This window comes from Lissotriton helveticus, chromosome 2_1, assembly GCF_964261635.1.
Source record: "Lissotriton helveticus chromosome 2_1, aLisHel1.1, whole genome shotgun sequence".
NCBI classification, from domain to species: Eukaryota; Metazoa; Chordata; class Amphibia; order Caudata; family Salamandridae; genus Lissotriton; species Lissotriton helveticus.
In genome coordinates this window covers 1,514,921,723-1,514,943,797 of record NC_136059.1, presented here as the reverse complement: position 1 = coordinate 1,514,943,797, position 22,075 = coordinate 1,514,921,723, and positions in this window count along the sequence as shown.

The following is a 22,075-nucleotide window of genomic DNA, read 5'->3' as shown; positions in this document are numbered from 1 at the left end:
TTCGCTCATTTTGTTAGAGTAGAAAGTTTGTGGTGCTTGTTGAAAGTGTTATTGTTCTACATCCATCGGCAATGTAGCAATTTCTGTTCTTTGTAGCCGAACCAATAAATCTTTATTCGGTAATCAGAATCACCATGAAAGAATGAAAGTAAAAAAGCAATAAAATAAAATTCATACATAATAAAAACAGATAGTGAAATCACTCATAAGAACAAGAACATTGAGACAATTAATCTGGTATCGACTTCTCGGACCCCCAAACAGCTTGCAAAAGATAAAACTGCAAAAATCACCCGGTCAGTGGGAAGCATCTGAAGATACATCAGGGCGGACCTAACTTGTTTAAGATTCAAAGATTTCAGCAAGGGGATTAAAAAACGCTTCCTTGGCCAGCTGAATTAAGGGCAAAATATTAGAAAATGGAGCATATCCTGCACAGCAGCAGGGTGCCCTATCCTCAGCCCGGACCCACGCAAATGGGGATGCCAGCATGTGATGCAGTTGATTAAGCCTGAACTTCGTCAATAAGAACCTATCATGCTGTGGGCGAACCAAAGCCAAACACAGTTCCATCCCCTGTACAGATTTTAAAAGCATATGACCCATAACAAAAGGCTTCTGGAGTTCTATTTTTTTTTTTTTTTTTTTTGTTGAAAACCTTTATTGTACAGAGAGAGCTCACAAATACGGGCCTACAACCCACCGGGCTGGCCACCACATAGCAAAAATATCAGGAGCAATGTAGAAAGTATCACAGTATAGAAAGGCTACGAACCAGGGGAAATAACAAGCATCGTAGAGCAGTCTCAGGAGCAAACAAATAGAAAGGTAGTTTTCTTTTTAAAAAAGGACGGGTTAGGGAGGTCAGGAGCATGGCGGGCCACGAAACAAATCAGAGGGGCGGGGTCGCGGCGGGCAGCAATATAGCGATCTCAAAAAACACAGGAGAAACAAATACGAAATAGGTATACCAAGAAGCACCGGTCAAAACAACGGACATGAGGAAAGGCCACTGCGCACACTGTCCAATGCCCGCCCACCTCCGCCACCACCCGTCCCACCAAGCAGCACAGAAAGGACCCAAATACAAAAACAATACGAAACGCACCCCCAATAGAGAAGAAAACCCCACAAAAGGGGAGGGGGAAGGGAGAGAGGAAAAAGGAAAAGGAAGGGACTCTCACCCAAACACTCGCCCCCAGGCGACAAACCAGGAAAAACCAAAATCCGGTACAAAATAGACAACAAAAATAAGAAGACACACATAGTAAATCACAAACATCATAATACCGGAAAAGTACACCAGAAAGACACCTGGGGGACAAACAACGAGACAGAGCCCCGAAAAAGGGGATACACAAGGGCCATAGAACCAAAAAGGGAGAAAAAGGAGAGGAAAAAGACCCCTCCAAAAACAACAACAGACCCCCCCACCCACCCCACAAGCCCACCCTGCACCCCTGCAGAAGGCTACGGCCTACCCCCCAGCAGCGTGCCTGTCGCCCTAATTAGAACCCGAAATATAGAAGAAGAGGAACAGGGTAGAAACAAAGACAAAAGGGAAGGGGTAGGGGAGGGAAAGATCAGCACACACGGGAGAGGGCGAAAAAAAACAGTATTATCTGCATCCATCCCGCCACCCGTAATAAGGGAGAGGTAGAGCCCACGGGAAGTTAACGATATTAGGATAAGTTTCAGGAGTCCCATGAAGTTACACAACAGCACATCAGCACATGTCAGTCACAGATCAAAAGACGAGACTACCGCATATAGAAAGTCACTTCAGCCCTGTCCACTTTTGTCCAAAGTTATAACCATCCGAACAAACAAAGACCAAACGGCGAGGGTCACAGGGCAGAGGAGAAAATCCCGCGGCAGTCCTGAGAAGAAACGTGAAAGAAAATACTGAAGATCCAGGAAAGTCATGGTACAACGTTCGCATCGCAGGCACAGTTCCAAGGACAGTTCCAACGAGGCAAGCCCAGCCGGGTCGGCACATGCGTCCCGGCCAAGGAGCCGACGCGATGAGAAACAGGAAGGATCATCGAGGTCAGGCCAGAATGCAAGCGGACCGCAGACCAGTGGCCGAGGCAACAAAGGAGGACGACGAGGGGCGTCGGAAACTTTCCGACCCAAGGATGCGGTCTCCGCTGGGGGCACAGAGTCCAGGAGCACCCCAGCCGTAACCTGCAACGAGGAGGCCAAATCCGATGACGGGGGCCCGTCCAGTTCAAAATGAGGGTCCGCCTCCACAACGGAGACAGGTGCAGCCACGGTAGTCCGCCAGGAGTTCAGTGCATCCAGGATAACCTGAAGTGCAGGAAACTCTTTACAAGATCCGACATCCGGGCCACGTGGCGGGCCCCCAGTGCTCGCCCAGGCCCGGCAGAGACTCCCAGGGTCGGCCGCCATCTTAGGAGCTCAACAAGTCCTCGGTCGTCGGGGGCCCCGGCGGGGCAACACCAAAGCAAAAGGAAGTCAGCCGAACTGCGGCAGGGCGCCCCAAGGCAGGAAGGAGACCCAACAGAAGAAGGATTTTCGTCGGCCCCCTCGTGCCGCCGGCCCCGTTCTCCGAGCCCGGGCGGAAATTCAAAATGGCCGGGCCGGGGAACAAAGGGGGGGACCAAGCCGGAGAAATGAGTAGGTTCTCCCGCGAGGGGCAGCGTCCGCACCCCAGGGCCCAGGCCAGTCGGGTCCGCCAACAGGCACAGCCGGATTATTCGCACATCAGCCTCCGCATCCAGAACCACAGCGCCAGCAAGGGCCGACCATCGTGTTCCGTCACGTCCCGGCGTCGCAAGGAGGTCCAGGCCAGTCCGCCCCGGAGGCTCCGAGCGGGATCGCTGCACAGGATCGACAGCACCCAGGATCACCGGAACAACGGGTAAGTGTCCACCAAGTGACTTCAATACCAAAACACAGCAAGGAGGGCTTCCCGGGGCAGGAGTAATACAGGATAAACGAAGAAAACAGGCGGTAGAACGGAGCCGAGCTAAAACGCGGCCATCTCGGTCGCGAGCTAGGCTCCTCCCCCCGCTTCTGGAGTTCTAGACCTTCTCTTTCCAGACAAGAGCGAACCAAAAACAACCTTTTGACACTCCCCAGCCCCTGGGCGGAGACTGAGGTAGAGTTGGTAAAAATATGTAGCCTACCTATAGAAAACAGCGCCGCCTTAACATAAGCAATCCAAGCTATACTGGATGGTAGGGAGACAAAATATCGAAATTAAAATATCGATATACAATAATGTTTTAATTTCGATGGTATAGAATATCGATGTGTAATAATATCGATGGACAGAATATCGATTTTAAGGTATCTATGTTACTAATATCAAAATGTTGTTTAGTGTTATGTATTTTATTATGTATTTTATATGTTTGTTAAACATGTTTTTAATGTATGTTTAGAAATTAGTAATTTTGTTTACATTTTGCGTTTTAGTATCAGAGCGGGTTGTGGGTTTATAGGGGAATAGGGTGGGAAGTAATTTAATTATAATTAGTTAATGATTATGTTTGTTAAATATGTTTGATTAATAATTAATTGTTCATTAATAATTAATTGGTAATTAATTATTATGATTTAGTTAATTAAATTAATTAGAGTTAATGTAGTAATATTTTTTTATTTTGTGTTATTGTTCATTAATAATTAATTGGTAATTAAATTTTTTATGTGATTTATTTATGTGTAGTGGGTTGTGTGCTTATAGGGGAATAGGGTGTGAAATAATTAAATTAAATTAATTAAAGAGATTTTATTTATTTATTTGTTTATTGGTATTTATTATTAATTAATTTTTAATTAATTCATTGGTAATTAGTTTTGTAAAATTATTTTATAATATTAATTATAAATAATTTATTAATAAATGTTGTTTATTCTTATAAATATCTTGTTAATTAATAATTAATTGGTAATTAATTATTAATTAATATTTGTCAATTAGTTAATTTATAATTACATCAATGTAATAATATTAATTGTTATTATTTGATTAATTGATATTTATGTTGATTGTGTTTTTTGTATGTGTAGTGTGTTGTGTGTTAAAGGGGGAGTAGCGTGGGAAGTAATTTTTTGTTATTTAAGTAAATATTATTTATAAATATTTGGTATTTAGTAATATATTTTTGTAAATAAAATATTATATCTTTTTTTTGTTAAAAAAAATATCTAATTGATAAGTATGTTAATATTACGCTTAAGCTATCCTGCGCTTTTGCTACTATTGCACCCTCAGGAGTGGGAATAGTAATTTTTACCCCTACGCTATCCAACGCTTTCCCTACTGTTGCACCCTTTGGAGTGGGGATAGTAATTTTTACCCCTACGCTATCCCTACTGTTGCACCCTCTGGAGTGGGAATAGTAATTTTTACCCCTACGCTATCCAACGCTTTCCCTACTGTTGCACCCTTTAGAGTGGGAATAGTAATTTTTACTCCTACGCTATCCAACGCTTTCCCTACTGTTGCACCCTCTGGAGTGGTAATAGTAATTTTTTCCCCTACGCTATCAAACGCTTTCACTACTGATGCAATATGTAGAGTAAGTATATATATTAATTTATATGTAGAGTTTTTAATTTATTTTAAATGTATATGTATTAGTTGTTATTTTTTAAATATGTTTTAATGTTTATATCTATAGTTTGTTCAATTATATGTATTTTTAAATTATTTTTACATTATTAATACATTTAAAAAAACTATATTTTTTACTTCGATATTTTTGTACTACAATATTTTTTTTGCGATATTTTTTTACTTACCTTTATGTAGATAGAACTTCGATATTTTTGATGTCGATATTATTGCTTTGATATTTTTGTATGTCTATATTCTGTCTGTCGATATTATGTCATAGATCCTTTAATCTAGCACATGAGCGGGTTCTGAGCTGTTAGATCCGAACATAGTCAAGACACAATTCCTCATGTACACAAAATGCTGGGGTTGAGTGGGGGACCTGAATCAGCTGTCGCAAAACATGATTCTCTATAGTTTGAATCTAGTCCAATGTGACATAATCCTATACCTCACTTCCATACCACAGCTGTGCAATACACTTGGTCTGATACATTTTAAGAAGATCCCTTTGTTCCGTAGATCCAAGCTTATGTGCGAAGCTAAAATCTGCCACGATAGTTTTAACTGACTCTGATCTTTTTACTTCAATCAGAGGTTACCAACGATTCTTAGCATCAAATAAAACACGCAAGTAGGGGAAGGCCTTCACTTTGCTCAGGGTAACATTAGATACCTTAAAGATCTTACTCCTTGTTGATTTGGGGCCCACTACCATTATATAGGACTTTCAAAAATTAACTGACAAGGCCAGGAGCCCCATAAACGACACATACTTGTCCGGCAACCGGTCCAACCCCTGAGCGGTCTGAGCCATCAGGACCGCATCATCCGCGTATAATAGGACAGGGAGAGATCTGTCACCAATCTTAGGACAATCTGCCGAAACAGATAAAAGCGACGATTCCAACCCATTCACATACAAGGTGAAAAAAAGGGGCCAGTAAGCATCCTTGCCGAACCCCACAACTCGTCATGAATGATCCAGTGCACTTAGCACCTTGAGCAAAGTGCACTGAGGCTGAAGTCGATGAGTGGAGATCAGCTAAAGGAGCCTAACCATTGCCAGTACTCGATAGCTACTATCTTCTCAAAGGGACAACAGGTCGAGGGTGGGTTACACCTCCGTAGATGGAAAAAAAGGAGCAAGTCCTGGAGCCAGTGGACATTTCACAGCTTGCAGATAAAGTGGAGGAGTGCGTTGGCCATCCTTGGTGGAGGCGGTGCCTTGAGGTGTCTCCTGGCACATTCTGGGGTCATGGCAACTTTGGTGGAACAGTTATGGTCACGTGACACGCAAGTAGGGGTTAGTAAGCAGAAATAGATAGTGGAAATATGCTGAGGGCAAGTCCTGGCTGTCCAAGCCCTCCCGGGAGCCTTGGTGTGTACCCCCCCAGCAGCGATAGAGAAGACAGGTTGTCTAACTTCCCAATCAAATGTAAAATGGGGGTGCACTGCTACTGGGCCTGAGTGGAAGCCGCCAGAAGCAGGACAGCGGCATCGCAAGCTTCAAGGTAAGGAACATCAACCGTGAACGGAGACAAACAGGAACAGAAAATGTAACCCCAGGAGCCACAACGCTTTAGGAAGTGCTATTGAGTCATTTGTGGCTTCAACCAATAGCCATTTAAGCAGGAAGGTGAGATCACCTGGGTGACACTGCTGGTGTATGCACAAACATAAACATTACCTTAAGAAGTTAAAGTTTTTAATTTTCTTTTATAGTATTAATGTTCCTCTTTGAAAAGCCAGTATGCTGTTTTTAAAGGCTATTGTGTATTGCTAAACTAAAATATTGTGTAATAAGATAATAGGTCCACACTGTTCTCTTTTTAAGTGCTGTTGGTACTAAGCAAAACCTGAAAGATTCTGGTCTCCAAAAAGAGGTCAAAACAGATCAGCAAAGTATATGAGGAGCACAAACAAGTAAAATGGACACTTTGATCACAGAAGGAAGCATTCAAGGACTGTACGTATTATTAGCCTTTTAAGAGTTGATAGTGGCTGATGGTTCCAAGTCCTTTTAGGGACAATATTAAGTGCTCAGACTGGATTACAGACCTAAGAGTCTTACATAGAACGCATTGGTGACATGAGAAAAAAGTCAGGTGCACACAGTTTTTTCTCCTAATGATCAAAGGTTTTTAAGGTATTATCACTTATGTTGTGGGTGGCACTGGGTTGTGGTACAAATAATGAAATAAAGAAGAAAGAAGAAGAATGCACAACAGCAATCAATGAGGTATGTAAAATAGTAACAAATAATTATTGTAAAAGAATTAAGTTGTTTTTCAATAAAGCATTAATCCATGGTCTATTGAGGGAATTTGTAATTTATGAAGCTGCAGTTTGGATCCCACCCCAGAGACCTTTGTATAATCCTCCACACACTGAAACGTAATGGTTTGCGCCTGTCAATCCGGTGATGAAGCCCAAATTTAAAAGGGACCCATACAATGTTTTCCAAATGTCATGGGTACATGTGAAATATAGGTTTTTATACCAATACCAATGTATTTTGTGCAATAAAATAACCTAAACATGTAACATATACCTGCATCTACACCTATCTACGAAAACGTCTACAGTTAAAGTGAAGTTAATGTTTGGATTGGTTGAAATACCATAGCACACTTTTTGAAAATCTCAAATTTCATTTAAACCCAGAGTTAAGGGGTAGTTATAAATTACAACTGAAATGTCCAAGTTCTGGCAAACTCCTCAATCCATAACTCTCACATCATCCATGCAAACCATAACTCGCACACCAAATACAATGCTGATGATCTCACAACGTTTATACAAATAAGTAATAGCATCCAAAAGCACATCAGTAGTTAACAATGCATACTCAAACCAATTAATAGTATCATATTCATTCTTGTCTAATTGAAAATGTTAAAGGTAATGTGATATACATTCTGACCTCTAATATATGACGTTTATAATTGCATCTGTTATTTGAAGGATGAGGTTTCTAGCATTGCCTTTAGTGTGCAGGTTTGCATAGCTTTCATTTTAAGTTAACGAAATGTATAGTTTTTGGGAACTCTTGATATTTTCCTATAAAGGGTGAAATGATGGCAAGATATTGCAAATTGAACCTTCTTTCAGGCGTATCCTCTGGTTCTCACATGCATAGTCCTTTTTGTACTGCTCGGAGGAGAGCACAAGCCCTTCCAAAGCAGTGTCTTCGCCTCTCAAGAGATCACAGAGACAAATATCAGGTCTGTTTTCCATGGGATATGGAATCTGGTTGTAAATACGGATAGAAGATTAATAAGTAAAGCACTTTATTGCTATACCTACGTGTATAATTTCCCCTGCTTCATTTTGATGTGAATTTCAGGCATATCCTGTAGGCTACAATCCTGTAAAGGTCCCCTGGATTAATCACACAGTGCTTTTTAGCAATCATCAGTGTCCCTCTGTGTGGCTGTAGGCACAGGCACACACCAATTCAAAACTACCATAGGTAAGGCTGGTGAATGTCCTCTCTGTCCTACTATATAAATGAAATTATAAACTGTTTGGGAAGAGGAAACTCAATACCCCACTCCGGGTGGTGGCTGGGTCTCGGTGAGCCTTTCACGCGGGGAATGCCACAGCTCCCTTCCATTCTCTCGCTACTCTCTCCTCTTGCTTACTCCTCTATCGTCTTCTTTGTCACCAGGCATGTTGACTCCACCACTGTCCTCTGCATCTCCTCGCACACTGGTTGTGTGTATTACACACTTTCCTAAACCTACATCCAATCATTCAATCAAGGCTGAGTAACAGACACCTGACACTGCTTAACTGAGTCTATTTTAGGAAGAGACAGTAAAATATGAACTGGACTGTATTTTATTGGCATTTGTGTAGCATTTTGATACGGTAGGGGGTGGTAGCTTCTCCGTTAGGTAGAGTAATGTGTGCAGGTGGAATTGTTGAACTGTGTGTGAGAAGTGGAGAAGTGTGGCTCACCGATTAGAGCGGCAGACCCTGAGGCAGAGGTCTGGCCCGGGACCAGGGTTCAATTCCCGACGCGGCAGGGTCTTGGGCTCAATGTCCACGGACTCGATAATTCTCGCCTAGGTGCCTACTCTAATCATAAGTCCCCCTCTGCAACTCTGGGCAATAGCTTGCTTAATCTCCACAACGGCCCCAAAAGCGCTAGGATGCCTGGCCTCACCTTGGAGGTGCCCAGTAAGGGGACATCTCACAGGGAAAGCCAGGAAGGGTTCCACAGCGGTATACAGCGCCAAGATACCTTTCAGGTGATAGTGCGCTTTACAAGTATACACACATTTACATTTACAATGACGGAAGAGTACTCCAACTCTCTAGTGACAAACTTGCAGCTGTGCATTGCATTAAGCAGAGAGGTATGTGAGGGATAGCTCCATGTTTTCGTGCATCTACCATGGTTACCTTTAAGGGTTTCCATCTTTTGCCAACTGTGTATGTTGTTATGAGAATGGGGCGGGGTTCTTTCATGATCAGGTGGAGTTTAGCTCAGATAGTACCACAATAGAGGTTCTATGGAGCCCACCCACAAGTGGAGATGGAACAACATGTGGTTACCACAAACACCACAGTCATGAGTCTAAGGCTTAGGGAGTCCACCAGGAGGCAGTGAGGTGCATTTCGCAGGAGTGTGTGGCACCAGGGACCGACAGAAGGAGGTAAGAACGGCAGCTGTTAACTACACCACCAGCCTGAAAGTTTTTGTTTACTAGCTTAAGAACAACTTTGCTATATCAAGTTTTTCTACGTGTAGTTCATGGTTGAGTAATTTCCAGGAACACAATAATACACTACCTTTCAAAAACCTTACAGAGAATACATTCCTGAACACGTAGGTAAGTAAGAGGAAGCTAACAGAAAAAGATTAACATTGTTTTCTGCGAAAACTTGAGCAGGTTAAGGTAAATATTATAGACATCTGAAATCTTGTAATCTTGCAGTGTGAGCTGGCCACAAACATGCCATTCAAAACAAAGCTCTCAATGCCACTTTGCCCTCTGTCAATAATAATATTAAACTGCCAATTATGTTCAAACCAAATATTATTCTTACTACAGGCTTAAAACATGAATAATGGTAGCCTCTTGGCAATCAAACTGAGATTTGAATTCATAATGTGGGGAGTGAAATCGTTATTTTTTTAAAGACACAGGGGCAGATTTACAAGAACTGACGCATCTCTGCATATTAGCAGAGATGCGTCGGTTCAAATGCATCATGCACAAAAACCCTTGCGCCACCATGGATGCGTCGCACTTACAATGTGCGTCACTCATCTGTCGGCGTAATGGTAACACATTGCTGGAGTCGTGTTGCAAGGACGATGCGACTCCAGCAATGCTCAGAAATGCTTATTCCTATTGTCCTGCATCACTCCTTTGGTCTGCTTCAACCAGGCATACGGTTTTGAAGCAAGAAAGCTTCGTAGAAGTGACGCAGTGAAATTTTGTAGATTTCACTGAGTCACTTTTACGAAGCTTTCTTGCGTCGGAACACCCACCCTGCACACAGTATACCTGACACAGGTATAATGTGACGCTGGGCTTTACAACGTGACGCATCTCCCTAGATGCGTCATGCTGTAAATGTGTCGCAACATGGTGCATTGTTTACGATGTAACAACCAAAGAGGGAGAGTAAGGGAATTTTTCACCAGAAGTGAATGGGGATTACTCCTGTTCCCCTGAGTAGGTATGTAGCAAACAAAAGAGGAGTATCACCATAAAGATTCAAAAAATCTTAATGGGATGTATGTTGGAAAAAAGGAAAACATTCTTCCTTTTATAAAAACCCCTCACTCACCAGCCTAGTGGTGACATGCTTCATCATTGGGGTCCACCCTGATGACCGAATGCCATCAGGGTGTGCTACAACACCTGAATTACAGTGGAGCTGGTTTGTGTTTGAGCGCAGAAAAAATGTTAAAAAATGTCCTGGTATAAACTCAAGAATTACATTTTATTAGTGAGCAACTGGACAATGTTAAAAACAATGTGGAGATAATTTGAGGGTAATTATGACCAAGAGTATCTCTGTAAGTGGTCTGGTCTACATGTTTCAACCTTATAGTGGGAAGTACCAGGTTTTCTTCAGGACCAAAAAAGCAAGAAAATGGACGGTCTACACCCCCTAAAAGGCGTACCCAATCCTAGATTCCTGTGAGAAAAAGCAGAAAATATACTGCTTAAAACGTGAGCACCTACCAAAAATCGGTGGGCTAAAGAAAAGAGACTCGTATTAGATGTCTTAAGGCATCGGGGGCAGAGGAGGAATTGTCCTTAACTAGAACGTATTAGTTCCGCTGTTGTATGGACGGCGAAATACCTATGGCCATTCAAAGATACATATTTGATTTTATATTGATTATTTGTTATATTGATTAATTTTAATAAATAGCTCTTTGCCAGTGAATTTTTGCCTTTGTGGTTTTACCATTAGAATGGGATATAACACAATGTTGCTAGGTTTAAGCGGAAATAAGTGTGAATGTTAGAGTGAGAGCTTCTCTACTTTAGAGATATAATACTATTCCACGTAAAAATTAAAAACCCAGGGAATACTTCACACGTTTTTTTACTTACTCTACCCAGTTCCCTTGGGGCCAGGGGGTACTCTCTTTTCTTTTTAAAGATATAAAGAAGTATACACTTAACATTAGCAGAGTCCGCAAAAAAGAATTCAGAAAAAAAGAGGTACATTGAGCGGGCACAGTCGAGGAAATGCAGTAATAAAGGTATAAGCAGCAATAGCAGTACAGTCCAGCATACATAAAAAAAAACGTAAAAAGACAAAAGGCCCATCTATAATTCACAGATGCTTAAATCCATTCAGCTATAGGGGCCCATATTTTTAACCCTCTTGCTCTCTTTCGGCTATTCTTGGTCTTGTAGATTGCAGACTCAAGGTTATACATAGCCAAGAGCTGTGCCCTCCAAGAAGAAAATAACAGAGGATCTGGAGAAATCCAGTCCTTAGTAATGCAGGCGCGCAGAATAGCCATACAAATAAAAACAAAAGAGATCATTGGTTTAGATCTAGTTTGCGCATTATGTTCAACTCCAAACAGTACCAGCTCCCCTATAATACAAATTGGTGAGCCCAATAGTTCTACCAAAAAGTGATGGATTGACGATAGGAAGTCTATCAGTTTGGGGCAGGAATAAAACATATGCACAGCGTCTGCTGCAGAGAAGCTACATCCGCTACAGTTAACTCCAGCTCCTGTACTCCATTTAGAAATCTTTCGGGGAGTGTAATATAGATCATATATGGCCATATAGTGTTGTGCCCGCATCCTACCTGTAATCAAAACTTTATTTGCCAGAGTAATAGAAGCATTTAAATCAATTCCCTCTGTGTTTAGATTTCTTATCCACTTGTCCTGACATTGCTCTATGTCGTCTGGTAATAACTGTACTAGATTGGAATAAAAAAAGCCAATCGGCATTTCTTTTCCAATCCCCTCAATTAAAGGAAATTTCTTGATCTGAGTGATATTTCGACCTAACGTGTTGTAAAAACTGCGAATTTGCAAGTATTTTAAAAAGTCCTGCTTAGGTAAACCATATTTAAATTGTAGCTCTGTAAAAGACGGAAATTGTGAGTCTAGCCATAAATGCCCCAGACAGCAAATCCCTTTCTGGTGCCACTTCATAGTTGTTTGATCACGGAAAATAATAGGTAAGATGCTGGCAGCTTCGAAAGGAGTGTAGCAATTTATATTGAGTAATCCTAGATGCCGCTTAACTTAAATTTCAGAATTTTAAACTTTTAGAAAACAACTATTGGCTTCTTCACCAATCCCACATGTATATATTGGAGGGTTATGACATGGTAATAGCCTGGCTTTCTCCCCAACCACTAGGGGGTAAATGAATTGCAGCACTGCAGCCCAGTAGTAAAATAGGAAGTAAGGTACACCCCAACCCCCACTGGCTCTTGGAAGTACCATCTTTATATAGGCCCTTCTGTGCCGTTTATAGCCCCATAAAAATCTGGAAGTGATATTTTCAAGCCTTTCAAAACAAGTTGATAGAAATTCCAATGGAACGGTTCTGAATAAGTATAGTAGCTTAGGGAGCGTCAACATCGTTAAGACATTCGATCTTCCATAAAGCGAGAGGTAGAGATGGTTAAGTCGCTCTAAAGTAGAATTAACTTTATCTAAGACTGGGTTAATAATAATTTCAGGAATCTTCCTAATTGGTGAAGTGATCTTAATCCCAAGATAAATTGCCTCTGATACAGTAGTAATATCCCCCATAGGATTACCCCCAACATAAAGAATCTGTGTCTTGGTTAAATTTAATTTATAACCCGAAAAGAAACCAAACTGTAATGCCAGATCTTCAGTTGTCGAGAGAGCCAAGGGAAGATCAGTAGTCACAACAACAATATCGTTTGCGTAAGCAAGAGCTCTGTATTCAACATTGCATACTTTCACTGGTTTAATATCTATGGATTGATTCAATTTGGATTTAAAAAAATCAATGTATAAAGCAAATAGTAAAGGTGAGCTAGGGCAGCCTTGTCTCGTTCCACGCTAGATCGGAAAAGGCTCCGACTCTGCCCGCTAGACGTATTGATGCAATGGGAGATTGATATAAAGATTTTATTGCTTGGAGAATTCCAGGTCCAAATCCCTTCAAGCGTACAACCTCCCGTAGATAGGGCCAGGCCACCCTGTTGAATGCCTTCTCGGCATCCAACAGGGTGATACCTATCGGAATCTTCGTAGCCTCAGCCTAGTCCATGAAGGCAATGACACGCCGCACATGGTCAGTCGTGTCGCGGCCTGGTATAATGCCGTGTTGTAAAGGTGACACTAAAGTGGAGATGCTCCTGGAGTGGCGAGTGGCTAAGATTTTAGAATAGACCTTACTGTCGGCATTAATTAATGAAATTGGTCTGTAAGAAGAGGGTGAGAGAGAGGGTTTATCTTTTTTTAAAAACACCGTTATTGTTGATTTCTGCCAGGAGAACGCGGGTAATCCCCTTTGTGCGGTCATGCATATCTTCAGCAATTGTTCCTTTAGAACCGAAAAAAAAGTTCGGAAGAATTCCAGCGGAATCCCGTCTGGCCCGACTGCTTTTCCTGCCGCTAATGATAATGTTGCTGCTTCAAGTTCCTCTTGAGTAAAGTTGGCCTCTAATTCTTCTCTCTGAGTGAGAGTAAGCTTAGAGAACGCCTGGTCCCCCAAGAATTCTGCAAGCTTCTCTACTATGTCAGTGGAGTCCTCATTTAGATAAAGATGACTATAAAACTTATTAAAAATTCCCAGAACTTTCACAGGATCTGTATGTGTTTGCCCTTGTTGATCTTGGATCGCTTCCACTCTCCTAGCCACCTCCCTCTGCCTTAGCCTTTTGGCTAATAGCCGTCCAGAATTCTCTCCCACCTCATACAAGTCAGCACGATGAACCGCTATCTGAGCCGCTAGTTTATCAGCAAAGCTTTGATATACTTTCATTTTTTGGATGGCAAGGTCTGCTGCCTTTTGTTCGCATTCTTGACTAGTGCTACCTATTTGCATAAACCCAATCTCTAAAGCACGCAATTTGCTCAGCTCCTTGTCTTGTTCCGCCCTTATCCTACGTTGCTTATTTATAGAAAAGCTGAGCGTCTCCCCACGGACACGAGCTTTAATCGTGTCCCATACTGTACTAAATGGGGCAGATCCAGAATTAAACTCAAAGTGAACTGTATGATACTCTCTCCTCTGTGGTACAGACTGTGCCACTGGAATTAGGCAGCAGTGGAGGCACACATTAAGTAGCAATATTGACTAAATTATATGTCAAGAAAGCACAAATTATTCAGTTTGATGCGGCACATTTTTTAATAGTATAACTTCATTATTTTGTCATTTTTGCACGTTCGAACTGTCTGGGGAAAGATTTCACTTTATTAGTACCAGTTCCATATCCAAATACCACTCGCTGCAAGTGACTTAAAGGTGACCGGTCAACCTTTGTGAAGGACCATCCAGGTCACAGCAGCACGTGTGCAGCATTTTTAATAACTTTTGATCTGTATGAGCTAGAAACAAAATTTGTTTTTTTATTAAAATCTGCAGAATATGCAGCAGATGATGTATTATGTGGCAAACCTGGTAAATTCATAATCATGCAGTATACACGGCGGCCACAAAATCTCATTATTCTGCGGCCCCGTAATCACATAATTCCAACGTCCTTGTGTACAGGGAGTGCAAAAAGAAATACTGTAGGATGTTAATTTGTTTCTAATCCACATAAAATGTAAACACCTGTAAATGAACTGTACAAATATTCAACATCTACCAGCAGTTACAAAAGCACCAATAAAGAACATTTTTGTTTGATAATTCTGACGTTCAATGGAAAAAAGATTTTAATAGGACTAAAACAAATCTTTGTGATGCACAGTGAGAAGTATTGTATTGTATTAGGCATTTGCATAGCACTTACTACCCATGTGTGTGGCACTGAACCGCTTACCTATATGGATAGCAAGCTAAGCCAGATAGGGTGCCATGTGGTTAGAAGGGTGTTGTTTTTGGTTTGTGAGCCAATGTGAAAAGTGGTCCCATGTTGTGCTTGAACACCACTGAAGTGCGCCTATCATGTCATGAGATGCAGCGTGTAGTAGTACGGTGGATGATGAGATGTGAGAAAGACAGGTGTGCAATTTATGGGTTTTCACTATGCTGGTAGTTTTGAACAACTCTGTGAGCCCCATTATGGTATTTCTTATGATTATAGTCTGCTTAGTTTGTTACTACAATGGGTTGTCTAATCAGAAATTTGAGGACCCTTGCACAAAAACAATCCATAGAGGCACATTCCTCTTTCTATGTGTGCTGCACAATGCAGCACACAAGGAATGAGGAAGAAACTAGAAGAAATAAAGAAATGTCTCCTTGTTACACCTCACTAGGGAAGGCGTAGCATTTTGGCACACTCCCAAGTTTGCTAGCTTTAGTAAATCTCGGAATGCACCAAATTACATAGATGGATGTATGAGAACTCCCATGCTCCACCCATGGAACTCCTTCCCAATGCAAGGTAACTCAAGGCAGCAATAAGCTATGCCTTGCGTTACTTTGTATTTACTAAACTATTCAAAGCCAAGCAAGATGGCTTTTTGGCTGCTTAGTAAATACCAAAAATATTTTGTGTCAGGCTGCACCACAAAAGTGATGCAAGCCCAATGCAAAATCTTAGTAAATCCGCCCCCTAGAGTATAGTTCTGAGCAAGAGCTGGCATTGTTGGAGGGAGAGAGAAGTGGAGAGATCTGTTGGGATGTGCATTGTTACCACCATCTCACATCTGAAAGACATTGTGAGATGTAAAGAAGCGGCCACTGTGTACAGATATTTGAGTATCTCAAAAAAAAAGGGGCACTAGGAGCTGATGAACGTCCAATACCTGTGCTCCAAAAGACTATACATGCTTAAAAAAAGGGGGATTACTGTTCCTAATACGACACAAAACAAATGAAAGAGGAAAGAGGAAGTTTCTAGGACCTGGACAGATTATGAGGGACAGTCAACAAGAGTGTTTCTTGTTCCCCTCACACATCCCTGGGGATGGCATGCTTCATCATCTGCGAGTGCTCCTCGTCGGGTCGATGCTGCAATGCCCTATGGGGCCCCTGAAGGGTCACTTTAGTGAGATCTTTTAGTCTTTTTTGCCATTCGATGAGTGTGAGGGTGTCCTAGTGGGGTGTCAAAAAATGAGTGTCAAAGTGAGTTAAAACTGGTTAGGGTATATCAAACTGGTTTTAATAAAAAGATTCCCCTATCAGATAAAAAAAACAGTAGGTTGGCGTATGATGAATGTGGGAGTGCCAAGGTATAGGCTGTTGGCATCGTCATGCTCTCAGATTATGAGTGTGAGGATGTCTTTCAGTTTCTGTTGGTATCCAATTTATGGTAGTATGCAACGTAGTGTTTTCATTATGTATAAGGCATTCGGTTTTACATTGTTAAACCATCAAATATCAGTCTGAATCTGTGTCACCCCTAGGTTTCTGACTTCTCTTGATATTGTTGAAAGGGCCTCATGTTCCTTAGGCGATATGAGGATAGGCTGGCATTTTTTTCACTTTCCGCAGGTAATAAGCTCTGTCTTCGCAATATTTAGCTTTAGATGGTTATTTGAATTCTATATGTTTATGGCCTGAAGGCCACCATCATGTTTTAAATTGTAGAGGTCTATTAGACCATCCATTTTTAGAAATCCTTTGGGTGTCATCCACATAGTTGTAAGTTAAATGATTCAACCAGGTCGGGTAAGGTGGTTAGGTAGATGTTGAATTGTAGAGAGGATATGATGGACTTCTGTGGGACATCACATTGTTGTAGATGAGAAGCTGATAGGAAACCCAAATCTCCTAGTCCTTCAGAAGCAATGTTCAGTCAGGAAGCTCCAGATTCCAATATGACATTGTGCTCTGATTCTGATTAGCCTGTTGTACTGGGGCAGATTTATCACATGTCAAGCATGACACATTTGACTGACATTGCTCCAATCTGCGCTGGCCTGTTGTGAAATATAGTCTGCTGAGATTGAGTATCTGCTCAACAGGCTGTTATTTTGTTTGAAGGAGCCACATAGTTTATTAGGTTAACATGCCTGCTGCAGAGGGGTTCAAATACCCTAACTAGTTGTATTGTTAATCTGAAATGACCCAATATAGCCTGCCATGTCACAAAGGGCTGTTATAACTGACTCCCTTTCAAAAATGGTTTAATATCTAGAAAACCTTGACACAGTCAATACATTGAGGATTCAGCTTCTTGAACCTAATAATGTGGAATCCACAAACAGGGCATTTGAGGCTGAAAGCATTTGTATTATCAATGCCCTCTCTAGACATCTCTGCAGAACATCAACTAACATTTTCTGGTTTTTGTATAACGTAATTTATGACCTGTTTAGTTTGAATCTGCCTATTGGCTCCTATGAAATTCTGCTTTATCCTCATCTAATGTATAGATATAGCAAATAAATTGCTGTTATGAGGTCCAATATAATTAATGTATCAAAATGCTAAATATTTGGTGAACATTTAGGGTTGTGTTTTTATTGGGAGGTGTGTGCGAATGCTGGGTGTTAGGAGTTTTTTATACATTCTCATAGATTTCAAAATGTTCCAGCACAAAAATATGAGGAAAATAAAAATAAATAGCCAAAGTTTGGAGTTTGCAGGCCATTCCAGGTTTGAAAAAGTTTTGGAATCCATGCAAACTACACCACTCCAGACTTTCCTTGATACCTTATTTTTAAAATGTTTGTGTCTGGAAGGTTTCTTTGGGTGATGATCGAGTCCTGGCCAAAAACCTTGTGTTTTAGGGGCCTTGGTGAGCTTTTAATTTCACGGACCGTAGCTCAGTCTCACAAGTGGGGTACTACTATTATCAGGAGAAGTGTAGGAACTACGGGTGGTCAGACACTTGTGGATCCCCGTTTATTCCATTAGCGTGATCTGCGTTCACGTTCGTTTTGTTGTGTAACATCAGTGAGCACAGCATGCTGCCCAATACAGCAAAACAAAAATTAAACTTGAGACTCGTGGGTAGCATTTTCTCTCGGGTACCGACTTTGATTTTGGAAAAGAAACATTTCTGGTGTTTTTACCAGAAGCATTTTCTTTTCCAGTACTGTCAATGACCGATTGAAGTCCACCACACTGTAAAAGTAGGGTGGTGGATGTCAATGTGCCTTCTGCCCTAAATCTGTTCAAAACCACCAAATTCATGCAGCTTGATGTCCTGTCTAACAAGAATTGATGACAAGCTGTGGAGATAAGATGGCCACATGCATTAACGTCTTTATTCCGTGATCATAGGGGACTTTTCCATGTCCAGGAGGACCACAGTATGGTATGCTTCTGGGACTGGGGAACAGCAAAACGCACATTGGTCAAAGAAAGGTGCATGGTGCAGCTAATAGCCATGCACAGCTAAGAGAAAGTCTCAGTTGCCATTCCAGGTCAGTAGGGAAAAGGGCCAGAGAGAGAGAATACAAAATATTGAGAAGTAGAAAGAAGATAGAAGAGAAGGTAGAGAGGAGAATTTCTAAAAAAGGAAAGAAGATTAAGACAAAGAAAGGAGAGTAAATAGAAAAAGAAAGATTGAGCTGGAGAGACTGGAATGGAAAGATAGATGCAGCAGCAAACAGAAAGCGATAGCGGGAAAAAGGTTGAGAGAGGCAGCAGGGCAGAGATTGGGAGTGAATAGCGAAAGTAAGAGAGAGCCCAAATAATTTAAATGATAGGTACAAATGGTCATTGGCGGGTTTAAGCGAAATTTATAGCTTATTATGTTTTGGAAAATACATCTGGTCCAATGTGATTTCAAAGCTCAATTTTGTACTTTATTTTCTTAAAGGGATCTTAGTGTAAGATCCACAAATCACCTTGCATAGTGGTCTATAATATAAATTATAATAAGCTCTAACCATTGTTTCTTGATCCACTCTGCTTTTTGCAAAGAGCTTAACAATGGTACCTCCTTGTTATTTGTGACTATATGCTCTTTGTGAGAAGTGCTGACACCTTCTCTTTTTTAATGCATATCAGCCATGTCTACATCACATTTGTGGGTATAGTCGCCGAAAAGTACAACCTACTGACTGAGAAGTTAAAGGTCTGTTAAGGAGGTGATGCTGCATTCTAGTGTACATTTAGATGTCTCTTAACTGTGTCATAACATGAATCTTGACTTTTATCTGGACCTGTAGTAATGGCAAACAATCCCCGTGTAAGTAAATAGTTTCAATTTCTAGTAAACATCCCAGGCTACCATGCTTTCTACATTCACCACTCAGAAAACTGCATTCTCATCCAAGTAATGGTAGCCGCATATTGGGTGCCACCTGAGGTTCCTATGCAAGGAGTCTATTGCATGTGAAAGAGTAGAGAAGGTCCATAATTCTAAAGGTGGAGGACTCTGTAGCATCCAAATGAGAGGCAGCACCATGAAGGAGAGAAGTTATTAGACAGCAGAATCATAGATGCAAACTGTGAAACCACCACTTAGAGTTTTAGAGGCAGTGCTGCTGCTGGTGACCTCAGCCAGGTCACAGACTCCAAGTGAACGCATCATGGGTCACACAATCACCGATCCTTAACCATGCCTCCCTGTCTTGCTGGTCAATGTCTAACAAAGGTCTTCTTTGGTACAACACCTTTGGGACAATCTGCCTGTAACTCTGAGGGGTATATACCAATAAGGGTTATCAGGTGCAGAAATGGACACTTGTTACAATTCTAAACCTTTGGATAGAAAATTCTATAGCACCCTCAAAAACTCAATGTATTACGGTATTGCGGTGTATATCTTTTCTCCGCCCCACATTGTAGTTATGGCATTTATCATTGGGTGCTATAGTTTGTGGTTGATGCCCGCCTCATCCAGAGGCTCCTCTGGTCTAGTTTGCAGTGTCCAGAGATATTGTGGGGTGCCCCCACAAGGTAAGGGTAAGTGAATAATTGTGAAAAAGTGGGTTAAAAATATATAGGACTCCTCCTCAAAATCTTCAATAAATGGTGTGAGTCTATAATAGTAAAACATAAATGGTACTTGTAAAAGATCGAGTTACTTGATCTCTAAGTATATTCAAGGTGTTGTCGACATGTTTCAGCCCCCTTGGCTCATAAAAGTCTATGGGGCTTTAGTCAGGACTTACAAACAAACAAACACTGAAATGCGTCTTGTACTTACACCATTTGTGTAGTAACTTCTAGGTTGCCTTATTGTAGGCTTTCACTGACCAATATTGAATATACTTAGAGATCAAGTAACTCAATCTTTTACAAGTACCATTTATGTTTTACTATTATAGACTCACACCATTTATTAAAGATTTTGAGGAGGAGTTCTATATATTTTTAACCCACTTTTTCACGATTATTCACTTACCCTTACCTTGTGGGGGCACCCCACAATATCTCTGGACACTGCAAACTAGACCAGAGGAGCCTCTGGATGAGGCGGGCATCAACCACAAACTATAGCACCCAATGATAAATGCCATAACTACAATGTGGGGCGGAGAAAAGATATACACCGCAATACCGTAATACATTGAGTTTTTGAGGGTGCTATAGAATTTTCTATCCAAAGGTTTAGAATTGTAACAAGTGTCCATTCTATTTAGTTTTCTCCATTGTTGCATCCTTAAAATGTTTAAAACACACTGTTCGCTACAAATTTCCAAATATGTTCTTGATGGATATATTCCAAGGTCTTTGAAAACTTATTTCAAATTAGTGTCAAGTTAAATTAAAACTTTACTTAGAAAGTTGGTCGGAATGAGGATACTCCACACTTTATGAAGGAGGTGAAGTTTCCTAACTTTACTTGATGTGAGGTTTATCCTTTCGGGCCTTCCAGGTGTGATGATTTCCTGATGCAGAATGTCCCAGCTAAGACATCCTCCAGCAAAAACCATTTGGAGGTTGTACATCCAGCACTTCGGTAAGAGTGTAGGAGGGAGGGCTCTGAGCTGAGCTTATTAAAAAAAAAAAGAAAAAATCACGTGATAAGCCTTGCTTCGCAAAAATCTTGAACCGTTTAGAAAATACACTAAGGTGCCAGCAGCCTACTTTACTTTTCATCCTTCTACCTTAAATTTCAACTAATTGACAGGATTTGATGTTGGATTGTAAAATGCTGATCGAGTATCCTTTAATATATACCTCACAAAATCTACATATTCCTTCTTATAGAATCACACTGTGTGCATCCTGAATATCAAAGCCAGAATATCGATGACAGAATCTCGGATCAAAAATATTGACAAGTGAGCATAGTTCTTCTATCCCTTATGCCACATATATGTACCTATGAAATATATATAGCTTCCAGATATGTAGATGTGAAGTTAGTAATAGTAAATCTATACTTCCCTATATTCACTTACCTTTAGATATTCTGTAATTCATATTCTTGTATCTCGATGTTCTGAGGGGGTTGATATTCAGTAGTACGACCAGCATTTGGGAAATAACAAACCTATAGAGCACAGCTTTATTGTTTGGTCATAGCTGAGGGCCATGCCCCCCCTAAAAATATACTTCTGCCTACAGGCCTGTTGAGGTGAATTCAAGAGTGCGCAGTCTTGGTATTTGGTGGTTAATTTTTAGAAGCACACCAGAACAATTTAGGCACTCGCCGGCGTGTTATCGTGAACGATTAACACTCATGTAAGCATGCCATTGAGTAAGCACGTAAGCGAGTAAGCTTTATCGCTCCACTTTTTTGGCTTCACATGATGAAAATAATTTTAAAAGGATGAAATGTGAAAATAATAAAAGTATTCAGAGAAAATCTGGTAAACCAAATATAATCAAATAGAAGAAACAAAGACTGGCCTTGAGGAAACAAATGGTAACATGGATAATTATAGTATTGTAAAAATAGATTCAGGGCGGACTGCAATTCACCACAAAAGCTATTTGCAGATTAATATGTTACCTAACATTC